The sequence below is a fragment of the Cupressus sempervirens genome, chromosome 2 (assembly GCF_028749045.1).
Source record: "Cupressus sempervirens isolate cs-2001-9-10 chromosome 2, ASM2874904v1, whole genome shotgun sequence".
Taxonomy (NCBI): Eukaryota; Viridiplantae; Streptophyta; class Pinopsida; order Cupressales; family Cupressaceae; genus Cupressus; species Cupressus sempervirens.
Window position 1 is genome coordinate 22037221 of NC_143119.1, and position 17022 is coordinate 22054242.

A 17022-nucleotide genomic window follows, 5' to 3' on the forward strand; every position below is an offset into this window, starting at 1 on the left:
AGAAATTAGAATGAATGTGGAAATAACGTTTTATTTAAATAAGAGATTTTGAATTAGGTGAATATAAATCTATGACGGAAGAGTTTGATCTAATGTTAATGGGATATATTGTGGAAAACACTAAGACTCTTTAGGAGCGTTCTTTACTATCTTTTTTTTATATATATATAACCAAAGTGACTTTATATATATGCTTTTCCTTGTGAAAACAAAATTTTAAATAACAAAGTGTTGAGATGATCCCATAAAACTAACACGCAAGGGACAGTTAGGTCAGTTACCATCGAATGGGGGAAATGAATGTGTAAATATGGGTTTTCGTTTGGGGAAAAACACAGGGCAGCACAGAGCAAAATGCAAGGGACAGAGAAGGAGGTCGGGAGTGGCAGATTGGAGGCCATGGAGTCAAGGCAATAGTCTAGGACCAGACTGTAAGAGCATCAATCTGGCAGCAGCATTTCAGACCATCATATAACCATTCAGGTTCCTCCTTATGTCTTCCTTGCCCATGTCTTTCAATTTGCGGGTGTAACATTTGAAATGAATTGCTTAATGTATAAAAACGTGTAATCATAAACTTTGTTTTTCACATTTCTTGGTGATCTTTTTAGAACGCAGCCTTTAGTGTCATAGTTTTTTTTTCGATTTAAAAGAAAGGAGGGTTTTTAAGCTTTTCTTAAAACTGTACCAGTAAATGAGAACTAAAATTGGGGTTTGACAATGGCAGCGAAACTGAGAAAAACAACCAAAATACCTTAAAGAAATTCTGCCGCTGCTTATTCCTTTCATGTGTGTGTTCTTTTATATATTCGATCAGACCACAATAGTATAATGGTGCCTCCCAGACTGAACCAGAACTTTCAATATGCTAGGTTGACGTGATAACCAACTACACTACGTAATACTGTTAGATTAGTTCTTTTCTTAATTATGGAAGTCCTTGTTAAATGGATTGATCTCTGATGTTTGTTGTACTTTCCAAAAACATTATACTAGAACTGTAATATTAGGAGTAGACACCCTTTACTTTTGCTGTGAGTACATTATTATTTGACTGGAAAAGGTTAGTACTTCCTAAACGTAACTGTGATGTTACAGTCTTACTGTTGTTACTTAATAGACTGGAGGAATTAATCTTTAAATGGAGAAGTCATGTTGTCTGCAACTCTGTAGGGCCTCCTCTATATCCACATAGCTGGTTATGTTTTATTTTAATATGCTGAACTTCCTTTATTTGGCTGCATTACTGAAGTTCAACGCAACTGAAAAGCTAGAGGATTATTCTTATAACAATGAATGCGTGTTTGTAGCCTTTTTGTTATTCTCAGATTATTACCGCTTTTAGGATAAGTGTTAAGTTGAAAACTCTATAACCTCTGAACATTACTCTTTGCATTACAGTTTAGACTAACCTTGGTCTATGAGCAACTGGAACTTTATGTAAACATCAACCACTTGCATCAGTCTGAGCCTACTAAATTCTATTTCCTTAATCAATGTCCTTGGAAATGTTGTTCCAAATCTTACATGAACGCAGTATTTTGGATGATTCAGCACTTTTTGACTAAACCATGTAACCATAGCTTTTCAGTAGTACTATGATTGGCTAATATTGAGCGATAACTTTGATATTTATATGTAAACTTGTTGGTAGCATTAATAAGTATATCCCCTCATGTCAGGTGTAATGTAGCGATTTATGGGATAGATAGGTGGATATCTTCATGTTTAGTTTTCCTATCTGCCAGTGCTGTAGAATGGATACATGTCTATTATTGTTTCTTCTACAGGTAATTCTGGATTTTGAAAGTGCTTGGCCAAGCCATTTTAACTTTTCCAAATACTGTATATGTGACACAAGGTTATACCTATTTGAAATTCTTTTCTTTTGCTACATATGTGTAGATATGTAGTTATTTATTTCCCAGCTACATTCCATGTTTAGACTACTAGGCACATGGTTGCAATGTAGAAATGTTACACGGTTGCACCAGGTACATCCAACCCATCTTGTTTCGAGCAGCTAGGTTTCTCGTGCTAGGGTCGGGGAACTCTTCGTGTCAGGAAGAGTCCCGAGGGAGTACTTCACTCCGTGGTTGGCAAGGTTAAAGCGCCTGGGCCACACTTTTGTCTCGGGAAGCAGGTGGGAGACGTCCTACAACTTTTGGAGACTGGAACCACTGGAGAGCTCATTGAAAAGTCATCTCAGTTTGATTGCCCAACTCGTCATTTGAGATGTTCTTATTTATTTGGAAAGTCATCTCAGTTTGATTGCCCAGCTCATCATTTGAGATGTACTTATTTATTTGGAATGTCATCTCAGTTTGATTGCCCAACTCATCATTTGAGATGTACTTATTTATAACATTGTAACTCATTAAATTCAGCTGTAAATTTGATGCTCTTTCAAAAAGGGTAACTTGTAACTGTTATGGATCAGCAAATTGTACTTTTTTTATGTAACTATTAAGAAGTTGTAAGCTGGAAGATCTAAACAGAAATGATGTACGTCGACATGATGTATGTACAAGGATTTATGATGATCAATTTTAATAATGCATTATTTATCTTTTGTAACGAATAGTGTGTCTTTTCCACTTTTGAGAATAGTTTCTTCCGCATTTTCCGGTTGAAATTCATGTGGCAAAGTTAGTCTAGCTGGTTCTTTACATAAAGCTCCTAAGGCCATTGGAAGAGGCCAGGAAATCATACACCAAGATACATTTTTGCAACCATAGTTTTGGAGTGGAGCCAACCCGTGTTGCCAAAAGAGCCCTGTTGAAAGTTTGAAAAACTTTAAGAGATGTGGAATTTGAACATTTCTTCTTTGGAAGATCTGAGGATGAGGCACTTGAGGTTATGCAAGAATTTTCATCTGCTCTAGAAGGGAGCATGCCGAGATCCTTGATTCTTGATTTAAGGGAAATGGGAGAGAAGGGCGTCGAAGCTTTTACGCAACTGTTGAAATCTCAGAAAGCGCTGGAAAACCTGAAAGTCAAAATGAGTAGCAACATTTCAGTATAAGCCACTAGAGCCATTTTTGAGCTTCTTCCCTCTATTGAAAGGATCGACGATTTGTATTTTATTTACTACCGAAAAGAAAACGATTCAGCAGAGACCCTTTTTGAGCTTGTTAAAAAATGCATTGCTCTGGGATATCAATGGCTTAAACATCACACACTAAGGCTTGATTTCTAGTACAAAAGTGTTAAATAGTCAAAGTTTGACTTACTTTTCCAGACTTAATTTCTTCCTTAGTGTGTGATGTTTAAGGCTGGCCGCTGGATATCCATTTCTCAGAAAACGACAAATGGGTTGCTCTGGAGGATAACAAGTTCTCACTAAACAACAACCTTGGCATGTGGGATGGTACAGATGTGGTACTATCTCTTGGAGAAGGCAACAGTGTAGCAATGTTTGATATAGAATCTAATAGGTGCGGACTTGCAGTGAGACCAGTCATCTCTGGATATCTATGTCTCACACAAGTTAACATAATGAATATGAAATTTCAGGATGAAAGGATGATTGCTATTGCCCGCGGCCTGAAGAATACAGCTCCATATTTAAGAGTTCTTATTGTTGGAGGAAATTGTATCACTCCAAAAGCAGCTCCAGCTTTAGCAGAATGCCTTGCTGCAAAGAACCTGCTGACCATGTTTTCTGCAGAAGACAATAAAATGGAGGATGAAGGATCAGTTGTAATATGCAAAGCCATTTCGAAAGGTCATGAGCAGCGAGAAGAACTTGATTTGAGTGTAAATGGTATGACTGTAATTGGGGCTAAGGCGGCTGCAGAAGCTGTTGCAAAAAAGCCCAATTTCAATTGTCTTGATATTTCTGAGAATGTCATTAGTGAAGAAGAAATTGCGACTGTCAAAGATCTGCTGAGAAGCAGTAACAAGGATGAGTATGTACTTACATATAAAGATTTGGCACGGTGCAATATGAATTAAGAGAAGAGGGTCTCACTGACAGTGGCACTGAGTCAGATAACAAATGGTGGTTGATCTATTGATACAGGAATTCATTTTCTCAGTCAATGGGGATTATTTGGAAATATTTTACTAGTTTCACTACTTACTATGAAATCTGTAGCTACATGTCAAAGGTTTAGGTAGATCATGCCGAGTTGCATTGATAGGACTCAGGAGTAACCATCCTTTAGTTCAGAAGGACATGCGTAGCTACATGTCAAAGGCTTAGGTAGATCATGTTGAGTTGCATAAACCGTCCTTTGGTTGAGAAGGACAAGCACAAACCTGTTGCTAGCTACTATCTTTCATAAACACCTTAAATATAAGCAAGTGTTGCCAAAGAACCACAGCCCTCTTTCCAATACACAATTTGACATTTTGAAAATCCAAATAACTGCCTCATGCACTAATCTTATTGCCTGCAATCAAACTTTATTGGTTGCAGTCAATTAAAAAAAACTCCTTATTCAAACGATACTAATCTTTCATAGAATTGGTGCTTCTGGTGGATTAATGCTCGCAAGCATAGAGTTTTTGGTGTTCTATTTCAAGACAAGGTTTGATACCGGCTTATTCTTGTAATTTTTGAGGCAATGTTGGATTTCAACTTATTTTTGAAATTTCTCAATAACACCTTTAAAACTTTGTTAAAACCCTTAAAACATTTTCCATGCCAATAAAAACTTTTGTTGCATTTGTTGTGTTTTCTTCATCGGATTCAGATGGGATTTCTATCTTGTTTGAATGATTGCTAAAGGCATAGAGGTCAAGTCAAACATGTTTGGGAACTTCAGTTTTAATCACAGATTTGAGCTTGATTTTGAGATCCTTGATCTAATATGCTGGTCGGAAATCATGGGGGTTTTGAATTTTTTACCAAATAACAGATTGCAATTTTCTAAGAACTGCACCTACAAAACAAGAGTCACCTCAGGAATCTCTTCTAAAATTGCAAAGGTCTACATGAGTCTAAGATTGATATGTATATTGACCAGTCAACATAATATATATTCCTTTCAATTGAAATGAAAGAAAATACATGCATGACAAAAGAAGATAAACCAGTATGTTCTAAACTTACAATTGACAAATTTTAGCAATGTTTTATGTTGCATTAGTGAAGAGACTATTTTTCACCTTTTTTTCCAATGCCCCTTTGTCTAACAGATTTGGCACTTCTGGTGGAGTGTGTGGGGATGCACGTGCTGGCATGTTTCCTCTTTATCTAAATTCTAAGACCGTTTGGGCCATCCCCCTTTCAAGACTTCTTTTCTTCAAGTTGCTTGGACTATTTGCCCTTCCCTTATTTTATGGCATGTTTGGCTTGAGAGGAATAAGAGGATCTTTCATGATGTGCAGTTTGAGATCAGGCACCTGTGGGGGAAAATTATTAATTCTCTTCATGAAACACTCTTAGCTAAATGTGACATTGGTAGAGGTTTGGGTCCTAGAGATGTTGGTATTTACTCATGCCTTTCCTTTCCTCTTCAGGGTAGCACTCCCTCGGTCCCCCACAACTTCTTTGGGAATAGAGCTAGGTGACACTCTCAGCATGTTAATTGTGAGGGGCATTGGTCTCCTCCTGAGTCGGGTATTCTTAAAATCAACACTGATGGTTCTTCTTGAGGAAATCCTAAACCAGCTGGTATAGGGGAGTTAGGCATGATAGTTCTGGTGATATTTAGTTTCTATTTTCTATATACAAGCGTTACCATACTAATAACCTCATGGAAGCCCTGACTATCTTGGTTGCAGTGGAACAGTGTTGTCAATGTGGTTGGAAAAGAATTATCTATGAGACTAACTCGTAGGTAGTTGTGAATTTATTAAATAGAAGGAACTTTGTGCATGTGGATTGGCATTTGGCTCTGGTTATTCAGTAGATCATTCAATTATGCAATTATCTGGATTTTGTGTCTTTTATGCATATCCCTTGTGAGTGGAACAGTGTGGCTAATTGTTTGACTAAATGGGCCTCTGAGCATGGGCTGGCTTGGAACATTATTGATCATAAGATGCTTCCCCTTGATTTATCTTAGATGTTGGTTCAAGTTGTGGACCAGGATAAAGCTCTATAGTTCTCTTTGTTTCTTGTGTTGTTCTACTCTCTTTAGTATTCAATAAAAAATTTACCCCTCCTTTAGTTAAGTAACTGACCAAATGACATACCCAAGACACCATCTTCTGGTTGCAAGATTAGTGAAATAATTTGAACACGATGACCTTATTGAGAGGAGCTCCATAACCTGCTCAAGAAATACAAAGTAAAAAGTTACAGTAGGAGTGCTTTATCACCATACCAGTTAGTTGTTAAGCTTCTTGAGAATCATTCCTGACATGAAAAATACATACCCCAGCAATGAGGAAGTCTAAACAAGGAAAACTAAGAGGAGTAAAGGAATACACTTTCCAAAAGCTAAGATATGGGATCATTTCATAATATTGAATGTATTTCAGTAAAAAATAACTCAAATAATACATTTAGTGTAATTCAAGATGCACGATAAAACCACAAAAATAATGATGGAAGGAGATAGATAGAATCACTTGTGATTCATGCAACTACTGTGGTGAAATAAAACACATATCACAGATTAATCAAACAATTATCTAAGCTTGGGAATAATAGTCACATAATCACTGACAACAATTCAGCACAAACTCTTTATAGATTGTTCCCATAAAGCATATCTTTCTCACAAATGTTTCTATTATGGTAAATTAGACATAGTTATATTACAATTCAACAAAATTTTAGTCTGACTGATATTCTGACATTTAGTTGAAAGGATTCTCTTTTATGCCTTCACCAAAGTTCCTAGACTTGCCCTTCTTGGATAGGGATTTCCGAAACATGGAATTTGAAAGCAAGGCAAATGGCAATGATTATATAATTTGTCAAGTACCAAACATTATTAGTTGTCGACTCTACCAAGATAAATTTGTAGGCTTCACAGTGGAACGAAAGTATGCAAACTAGACTTTGACTAGAAAATTTTTGAATACATGGATCTAGATTATGAAATAACTACAGAGGTAAAATCCAATCGACCCACTTTTGTCATTAACATAAGATGTTTTCCTCCATCTGAGTTGTAAGTTTTATGTGGACATGTTTCCTTGATCAGTAATATGGTACATTGATAAGTGGAAAAATAAACAATGGCATAAACGGTAGAAAAAGACTAGAACTTACAGCTACCTCATAGGAGAACATAGAGGGGTTACAGTCCTACACTAAATTTTAATACGACTATAACTATAAAGAGTAGAAATATGTTTCGAAACGACAGAAGTGGTACGGGTTATGCTGATATAAGTTTCACTTTATGCTTGTGATGATTATCACACAAAAAAAACAAAAGAGATCGGTGTTGCCCTGAAAGGAACCAGCCTACTACTGCTATCAAGAATGTAGCGCGAAAAGGAAACAAAGCATTGCAATAGCTGAAAATGCATAGGCTTAGCTACTGATAATTTACACAATACTTTCACTGACACCTCAAATGCTTCTACCACATATTCATTCATCAAGTTTTCCTCATGGAACACAAATACTGTAGCAATTTGAACAACAAAAATACTTCATGATGCACAACGACTACAAAGCAACATTAAGAAGTCCAACGAGGCTATCGGAAATAAATGTAAAAAGAAAAACATGTGCTTTATCTATCGAAAAAGTAATTTGTTGCAAGGCTACACCAACCTATAGGAAATGGCAAGCTATTTTATTTCCCAAAATTGAAGGAACACATTGGATCATCCTTAGAAATTGCAATATCAAGAAAACAAACATAGCAAAGGCAGATTTAAGAAGTGGTAAGAACCATGATATGTAATGCGATGACAGAATACTCATGGGGAAAGAATTCCAAAACAATTTGAATATATTAATCAGTTTCTACGTTTTTAAGATCAATTTAATAATATAACATTCTCCTTTCTTTTCTTAGTTGTGTAGGCCTCTGTTAGAATTGTAGTCTATTAGATGTCACATCATAGTCCAAACATTTGGTATCAGACATGTGCACTCTTTATTTTTAGATTTTCTCTCATCAGATTGTGTTAGGGCCAATTGGTCCTATGTCTTAGAGTGAGTTGGCCCTATGCATTATGGTGATGGTGATGATGTATTAATGAGAAATAATGTGAGGGAAATCTTGTCTCTGGCAAAGCTAAAAATTCATTCATAAACATTTTAGTCATATAATGTTGTTGATAAAAAATAAACTGTGTCAAGCTACAAAGTTCCTGGAATATGCTGGAAAGCCAGTGTTGATCATTGAAATATGTTGAAATTTAAAGTAGCACAGGTCTGATTCAATTGGCATAAAGCATGTAATTCTTGAACATTTTGCAATTTTTCTTGAAGTGCCTTTTAGTATGCATCTGAAGATAGTAGATTCACATCGTTTGATGCTGAATTGATGTGCATAGATTCATAATAATTTTATAATATATCACATGTTTTCTTCCACTAGTTTTTCCACTATAGACCAAGCTAATGCCAAATGTTCTCGGTTAGCATTCTTTATATTATATATTGTGGTTTTATAAAATATATCAAACTACTGATATGTTGTCAGAACATGATGCATTTTACATATTCTCTGCATTTAAATAAAAAACAAATCTTTCATTTTCTGAATTTGAATTTTTAGTTGTCAATTTTAATGGTAGCAGTTAATATTTTAGGCCACTGCATGCCTCCTTTCCTGGTGATATTTGTTTTGGGAGGCAAAAACACACCTTAGGTTTAATATCAATCATTACAGTACTCTTTGATCTCATTTATCAAGTGGTTGCTCTTGCTAAAATAATCCTCAAGGCTAGCAGGATGGACACTTCCTCAATAAAAATGATGACAGAATTTTGGTAATCTAAAAATATTATAGCTCTATGCCCTACCAAGATTTCAACTGTAGTCTTTTGCATGGTGATGCCTTGCTTCATTATCTTGACCATGTCCTAATGTCATTTTTTAAGGAAATTTAAATTGCGGTTTTTAATTCAACCAAGTACTTTTTTGAACTAAATTCAAGGTTATAAACTACTTGTTGCTTGCCTGTGGGCTGAGGACATGGAGTAAAATGGAGTAAAATGAGTATTATTGTTGGGAAATACCGAAAGGCAATTCTTGTTTCATCAAGGACTTTGGGAGAAATTCCAATACGAATGGAGATGGAACTAAGCATGGTTTTAGTAATTGCATTCAATTTTAGAAAATTAAAGAATTTGCATTGGTAGCTAATCAAGAAGGGGATAAAAGAAGGGAACAAATGTAGTAATTTTAAAGTGATTACAGGGTCTTGTCATGGATCTAAATGATTAGAGGGCCTTATTATATTTAAATTGTTGCTAGAACTAATCCTAACTAAGATCTAAGACCAACTTCACTTTCACCTTACTATAATCTTAAGCTAGGTGTTACATATAAACATTTTTAAAATATGAATATATCATAATTAAAAATACCATCACCAAGAGACATCTTTCCGAAGTAGCTATAGAACATTGCCATTTGTTATTGGAAGACGGAATCTTGCATCAATGAATGTTAGTCTTGAACAAATAATTATAAAATTTGTTATTGGACTTCCTTCCCCCTCTCACAAACCATTGTGGAGTGAGCATATTCAATAATAAAATAAAATTACATAGAACATTGAGACCATATCAAATCAATTACCTACTTGCTTGATTCACATATATATACAATCACATATGGTTTTATAATCTATTGTCATTAACCTTGCAAGGAGAATGTTGTCGGGGATAGCCCACATGTCATCTTTCTCTTTTTCCTCCTCAACTTGGGGAGATGAAATAGCAAAGGTCATGTGAGGAAGTCCTTTGGAAGAAGTGGCAAGAGACCATGAAAATTCACCAAGAGCGGACCAAACAATAGTAGGTGGGGGCATCGTCAGAGCCACAAAAGACTAGCCAGAGTTGTGGCACACTAGAGAAGCAAAGCAACAATGCTAGCCATCATCATTGCCACCAGAGAAGTGGAAAGAAGCTTGAGATGTCGAAAGCTTGGGACTAGTAGGCAGAGGAGGGTAGAGTGTGGTTGACATAAGTGGAATTTGGTGACACTCTAGTAATCATACATGGGATGTTACCCTATTTTTGCAAAACCTCTTGAAGGTGGGCCACCTCTAGAGCCACCTAGCCAACTTGTTGACTTGAGCTTGAATCTTCATGTGATGATGTCTTGATTTTGGATTTGAATCTACATCATCACATTATTACATATGCAAACTTTAGTATACAATGATACATTCATATAAATTATCTCAATTTTCATTTTTCAAGCATTATTTGAAATCTTTTTTTAATGAAGAAAAATACATAACTATTAATCTAATTTACATGCCAAGTGCTCACCATCTTGGGTGAGATTCAAACCCTCATGCTGGTATGGGAAGCTGATCAGAATTGATGCCAAGCCATTGTGTTTTAGGTTAATGAGGTCAAAAAATAAAGAGTACTAAAATTTCTTAGTGAAAATCCCATGAAAACTATGGACTCATGCATGCTATTCATCTTGAAGAGTAATATGGGTTGGAAGGAGTCCATTTATAGAGAAGCAATTGAGGAAATGTGATCAATGGAAACTGAGATCACTCGGATGCACAAAGAGCTCCTAAATGATATGCATGTTGTTAATCCCATAAGGGTTTCACAATTTGAAGATGGAAATATGGATTCTGAGGCCTTAACAAGAAAGTTCAATGATGATGTGACAAAAATCAAAGACAATGATACATCTACTCTTGGCGACTTCACTATACTAGAAAACATCAAATTGATGTTGTATCTGAATAAGAACCTCATGCCATGGCAAAGCCAAAGGATTAAGGAACTCAAATGGCAGAAGGATGCTTTCAGGTCCAAATTGTTGAGCCTGAAAAACCCATACTCTCATGCAATGTAGGAATTCATGAATGCCTTCAAGAGCTCAAAGATAGTAAAGCAAATTGTGGCTGATAGAAAGAAAATTTATGATGAACTTTAGTTGAATTAGTTCTGTTTATTTGTTTTGCAATTGTTTCAAAAATTTCCTTTGTTGCTCATAACTATTTTTAACCGAAAGGTTGGGCTTTAATGGAGGCCTTTTCAGATATGTAAAAGCTATAAATGTGGAGCATTTAACTAGTTAGGGATTAGATTATTAGAAGGCAAAAATATACTTTGATAAAGTTAGTACTATTTCAAGTTAATTAGATAGAAATAGCCATAGATAGACAGAACATACATACATACATATATATATATATATATATATATATATATGCTTTTCAAAAGACTTTGTGCTAAGGAAGCTTTTGAGTGTGTGTGTGTGTCACCTTTATTGTGCTTTAAAACTTGGTGTTTGAAGCAATTTGATTGTGGTTACTTTGTGAGCTATGATAATCAGTCACGTGTAATATCTACTACTATTTCTTTGTGGTCCATTCTCATTTATTTTCTTGCATGATTAATCCAAATTATGGTGTGTTTAGATTGTAGTTAGATTATTGTAGGTGTAAGGACATATGAGCTTTTCATTTATTTTATATAAATGAGTATGTAAATTGTTACCTCAATACCTAAGAGTACGTGAGTGATCCTTATGGACTTTTTGGTAAAAGTGCATATTTAGTTATTGTTGGTTTCTTTTGAGCTTATTGATAAATCGTTGTAAAGGGAGTTGTACCTATAAATGTAGAGGGAAACAAATAAATATTATGTTTTCCCAACTATTGTGAATATTATTGGATTTTCCAAGTTTTGGGCATAAAGTAGATTTATTGTTTAATCAAAAAAGACAATTTGTTCACTAACAGATTTTTTGTGACTCTACTAAGGAGAGTCCCTAGAGAAAAAGGACTAAGCCCTTTGAAGTAGTAATGAATTACAGTGGTCCTACCAGATGATGATTTTTTTCTTGTTTTGTAGCCTAATCTCAAATTTAAAAACACACACGAAGACATAATCTCTAATTTAACCTCTACTACTTGAACATTACACCAAAATAATCAACAATTTCAACAAGCATTGAATGTTCTTGAAAGAGAAGAAGAGCATTCTAAACTTTTGAGAGATGTGCTAGAAGTTCAAGAAGAAGTTGTAGTAAATAGACTTGCTCGACCCCCTATGAGACCTTAAACAAGAAGTAGACCTGGCTAAAAGGAGGTACATGAGAAGAAAAAGAGAAAGCGACATTTTAGATGAAAATTTTGAACCTTTAAAGAACTTGAGTTTTTTGCCCAATTTTAATGATCCAAAGAAGAAGAAAACTAAATCATATAGTAGACCCAATTCTCCCACCAAACTTTCCCCTCTCTTGCCTTTGATACAATCTTTGCTTCCATCGAAAGCTCTAGTCCCTTCTCATCTGAACATCTAGCCTTTGCAATTCGTACTACCAAACATGGTTGTCAACTAACCATGGGGGCAGAATATAGGCTCATTGAATCTTGGGGTCAATCCTACCGCATTGCCTAAAGGTGCAACCAAAATTTTACCCAAGTTTAGTGGGGGTGGTAAAATTTCTATAGACGATCACCTGAGTGCCTTTCATACAGCCTGTGGAGTTATAAGTGTTCCTACCCAAGAAATTGCTATTAGGTTGTTTGTTCAAACATTAACCAATGTTTTCACTGATTGGTTCAACCATCTACCCCAACATTCTTTAACTAGTTGGGATGATATGAAAATAATATTTGAAAATAGATTCAAACCCCTGACAATGAATGTTCCTTGTTACTTCAGCTAAGTCAATTGAAGAAGGAAATGCACAAACCCATTAGGGAATTTGTAGCAAAGTTCAATAGGTTGGTTGAGAGAATCCCAACTTCCTCTAGACCTAATGGAGAAAATCAAAAGATATTCTTTGTTAATGCAGTTTCCCCAGATGTGACTTTTCACCTCATTAAAGATTCAGTCGCTAACTTAGTAGCCACTCAAAGATTGGATATCCATTTAGAAGATGCATTCATTATTGTTGGTAAATGGAGAAGGGATGTTCAAACCTCTAGGCCTACTTCTACCTCTACCCCCATAAACCTTTCATGCAGAGGTTAATGAATGACATAGCTATGTTGAAAAGCCAATAGAATAGACCTCATGGTCCTTACCAATCCCCCTATCAAGATGTTAATAGACGTCAGCAACACCAAGGTCATCGCAAATCCCCATCCTTGATAGATCCTTAGCTAGGGTTGCAAATCGAAGGAGTACCTAAGGAGACTATGTTTTCCTTCTATCTGACTACGGATCATGATGGGAAAACTTGCACAAACTGGTTAAGATGTGATTAGTTGGTAAAAGGTGCTCTTAGCACTGAATCACTAATTGTAAATGAAAAGGAAAAAAGTGAGGATGCAAACACTTATTTTCTTAAATACAAATCTAACTTAGAAAGAGGAGGAGATGCTTTTGTGACACTCCAAGATCCTGCTTGCACTATCATGACTAGGAACCAAAGAAATTAAAAGTCTTATCCTAGAACTAATATGACCGCATGAAGTTCTAAAGGAAAGGACCACATGCATGGTGATCTAGCGAAGAAAGCATATTTCAAGATATTATCCAGGAAAGAAACAACCATTGGTATGTCTACTTTTGACATTGTAGATTTTTGTAAATCATCTTCCATATCCATTTCTCCAGCAGAGTACTTAAGAATGAACCCTAAAGAGTTGGATAAGTTAGTTCAGTATGTGAAGGGAGGACTTCTTACTAATGCCAAATTCGCTAACCACATGATTGAAAATCAAATATCTTTGAAGAAACTAGATTTTGTGTTTGAAAAATATACAAAGTGTTCCCCCAATACGAAGCTAGTTGTTAATGCCATAGAAGGAGAAGTAGAAGAAAGGAAACCTAATCCTTTCTATGTATCTTTGTTGCTAAATGGACAAAAGATCAATAATCGTATTATAGATTCAAAATCCTTTGAAAATATTATGCTAGACCCTATCGCTAAGGCCCTTAGCTTGGACCTCACTAAAACTTATGGAGGTTTCCATTCCATGGATAGAAAGCAAGTCCCCCTTTTTGGCTAGGTGAAAGATGTACAAGTAGTTCTTTGTGCTTGCTCTAATAAGAGGCCGAAACCAGCCATATTTGTAGCTAACATATCAGCTAGTTATGGGATGTTGCTAAGTAGAACCTTCTACAAAGATATGGATGGAGAGATCAAGATGGATTGGTCTAAGGCTTATATCACAGTGGGAAAAAAGAAGATAAAACTAGAACCAAAACCTAAGAATAAAATTACACGGTGGTGGCCTCAAATAATCCAAAAGCCCAAATATTATATCAAGAATGTCATTTTGGAAATTATGTCATTTTGGTTGATGATAAATCCAAGGAGGATAATACAGAAGACTATGAGGACATCTTGTGGATTTTTGAATTTGATGGCACTTGCTCTAATTTGGGATTAGGGGTAGGAGTTGTTTTGATTTCCCCCTTTAGAGAAGTGTTTCCTTTCTTGTTTAAATTGGATTTTTACAATACAAATAACACCATATAATATGAAGCCATATAATCTTTCCAATAATGGGGTATCAACTTCATAGGGCCATTAAATCCTCCATCTAGTGCTAGCCATGTATACATATTGACAACTACATATTACTTCACCAAATGGGTGGAGGCCATACCAACTAAGAGGGCCAACTCGTAGGTGGTGTATGAATTCATAGTTGAATACATATTTGTTAGGTTTGGGGTTCCTCAAAAGATAATGGTTGATAATGCAACCTATTTTTCATTTGAAGAGATCTCCCTTTTCTATTATGAACATGGCATATCATTAGCTCACTCCTCAGATTATTTTCCTCAAGGAAATGAATAGGCAGAATCTAGTAACAAGGCCATGATTGCCATAATGAAGAAATCGATAGCTAATAATGCCCACGATTGGCACAAAAATTTGTATGAAGCATAATGGGCTGATCGGATCACTCCTAAAAGAACTATTGGCATGGCCCCATTTGAATTAGTGTATGGAGTAGGTGCCCAAGTGTCTTTGCCTCTGGAATTGTCCACCACAAAATTGTAGTATGTAATAGAGGATGACTTCTTCCAAGGCACTTTAGAGAAAAGGGTGATGTATTTGAACAAGTTGGAAGAGGAAAGGGATAAACTTGTTGATCATATTACTGAGCATCAAATGAAGGTAAAAGGGATTTTTGACATGAGAGCCAGACCTCGCAACTTTCTGAAAGGAGATGAAGTTCTTTTATGGGACAAAAGGAGAGAGCCTAAAGGAATATATGGAAAATTTGATTCTTTGTAGAAGGGACCATTTATCATTACATAAGTTGTTGGTCCAAATGCTTTTCACTTGAGATACCCAAATGGCATGGGTTTGGCCTTTAGCTACAATGGGTAGGACCTGAAATTATTGAAAATGTAATTCATCAAAGGAGTCTTGATCATGTATATTCCCCATTTTAGGGTTTTTGTCTTGTTTTCCTTGTTTTTCTATCATTTTCTACTTAGGTGTTTCCCTGTGCTAGTTTTGTTTCCAATACTCTAAGTTCTCTATGTACTCACATACATTGTCCCCAGTCAAAGCTCTTTTAGCCTTATTTTTTGTTGCCATTATTTGGTTTTTCTCTATTTTCTTTTAGAATGCCCAAGTTAACTATTGAACTAGCCTTCCTCAATTTCATATTTCCCAAATATCATCAAGCCTTGCATATGGAGATTTACCTTGTGTTGTTCGTCATGTCTCTTATGCCTTGAACCTCTTTGAACCTCTTCAAACCTTGGTTTGAAGTTGTTCAAAAAAGTTCAACTAAAAGATTTGATACTGACTATTTTTCCTCCAAGTGGGACTTGCTAAGCATTATGAGCATATTCTTTTGAATTGATTTGAACCCCTTTGAACCTAATTTCAAAGCAGTTGGAATTGGTTTTACTACTAAAAGTTTTTGGGTGAAAAGTGCTCATGATTCCCTAAGGATTCTCGGTTCTCAAGGCATTACTTGAGGTGCTAGGAAGCAATGATTGGAGTTTGTATTTTAATTAATTTCATTTAAAAAACAAGAATGGTTGTCATCATGACTCAAAAGGAGAGATATATTGTTTTTTCAGAAATAGGTAATCATTGCAAATATAGTAGCAAAGGGGAATTATTAAAAAAAGAGGTCTTGTCATGGGTTTCAATCATGTGAACTAGGCGGAAACTAATTCACCATGAATGCCTCATTATGAGGCCTTACTTCCACCTATATGTTCTCCTTTCCAAAGAACACAAGTTTTCCATTTTATTTTTTATTGTGCAAAAGGCTGAATTGAAGGAGAAGTGGTAGAAAGTGAAGGAAAAAGTCTAATTTTTCTCAATAAACTATAGGTGAGAATACAAGAAACCCATCCCATTTTTCTCTATCCTCTACATTTCAAAGAAAGAATTAGTGTTTGGCTTCTATTTCCTTGTCTAAAATGAAGTCTATTCAACATTTCTTCAGAAATATTTCTAGTTTGGAGTGTAGGAAGCTTATTATTACTGATACTAACTTAGAGGGTGTCAAGATTGAGAAATTACAAGTAGATTTCCTTGAATGAGAAAATGAAGTTAATGGTTGTATGAAAATTTTGACAAGTTTCCTAGTTGAAGCTGCAACTTTTCCCCCTACCCTTTTGAGTCCTAATTTACTTTAACTATGCATTGACCACTACCATGTAAGAACCAAAGACATTTTGAACAAAGATGGGGAGCCTGTGTTATCTATTTCCAAGAAAACTATTTCCTTAGTCTTTCATCTATCTCAATGTACCTTTTCCGCCTTCCTACCCAATCTTTAGTGGAGTATTAGGGAAGTCTAGACAAGTACTATAACACCATGACTAGAAAGTGGACAGAGAAAAACTATAAAGGTGTTTCAAGTTTGCCTAAAATAGTCACCAAAGACTATATGAAACCTCATGTTCATGAACTCATGGTCTCGTTACACCAATTTAAAGGTTTGATGAATTTTTTTCTTTTTGAAGACTAGATTTATCACTATGTAGAGATCATTCTAAAAGGAGAATAGATATT

The 17022-nt window shown here is 35.5% G+C and overlaps 1 protein-coding gene across 1 annotated transcript in view; it reads left to right on the top strand.

The window, feature by feature from the left end:
* The first annotated feature begins 212 nt into the window (after nucleotides 1–212).
* LOC149570881 (RAN GTPase-activating protein 2-like) overlaps nucleotides 213–17022 on the top strand; it is a 51543-nt gene continuing 34733 nt past the window's right edge. The window contains exon 1 of the mRNA XM_089812441.1: nucleotides 213–483. The gene's annotated coding sequence lies outside the window, so the exon portion shown is untranslated. The remainder of the gene's footprint in view (nucleotides 484–17022) is intronic.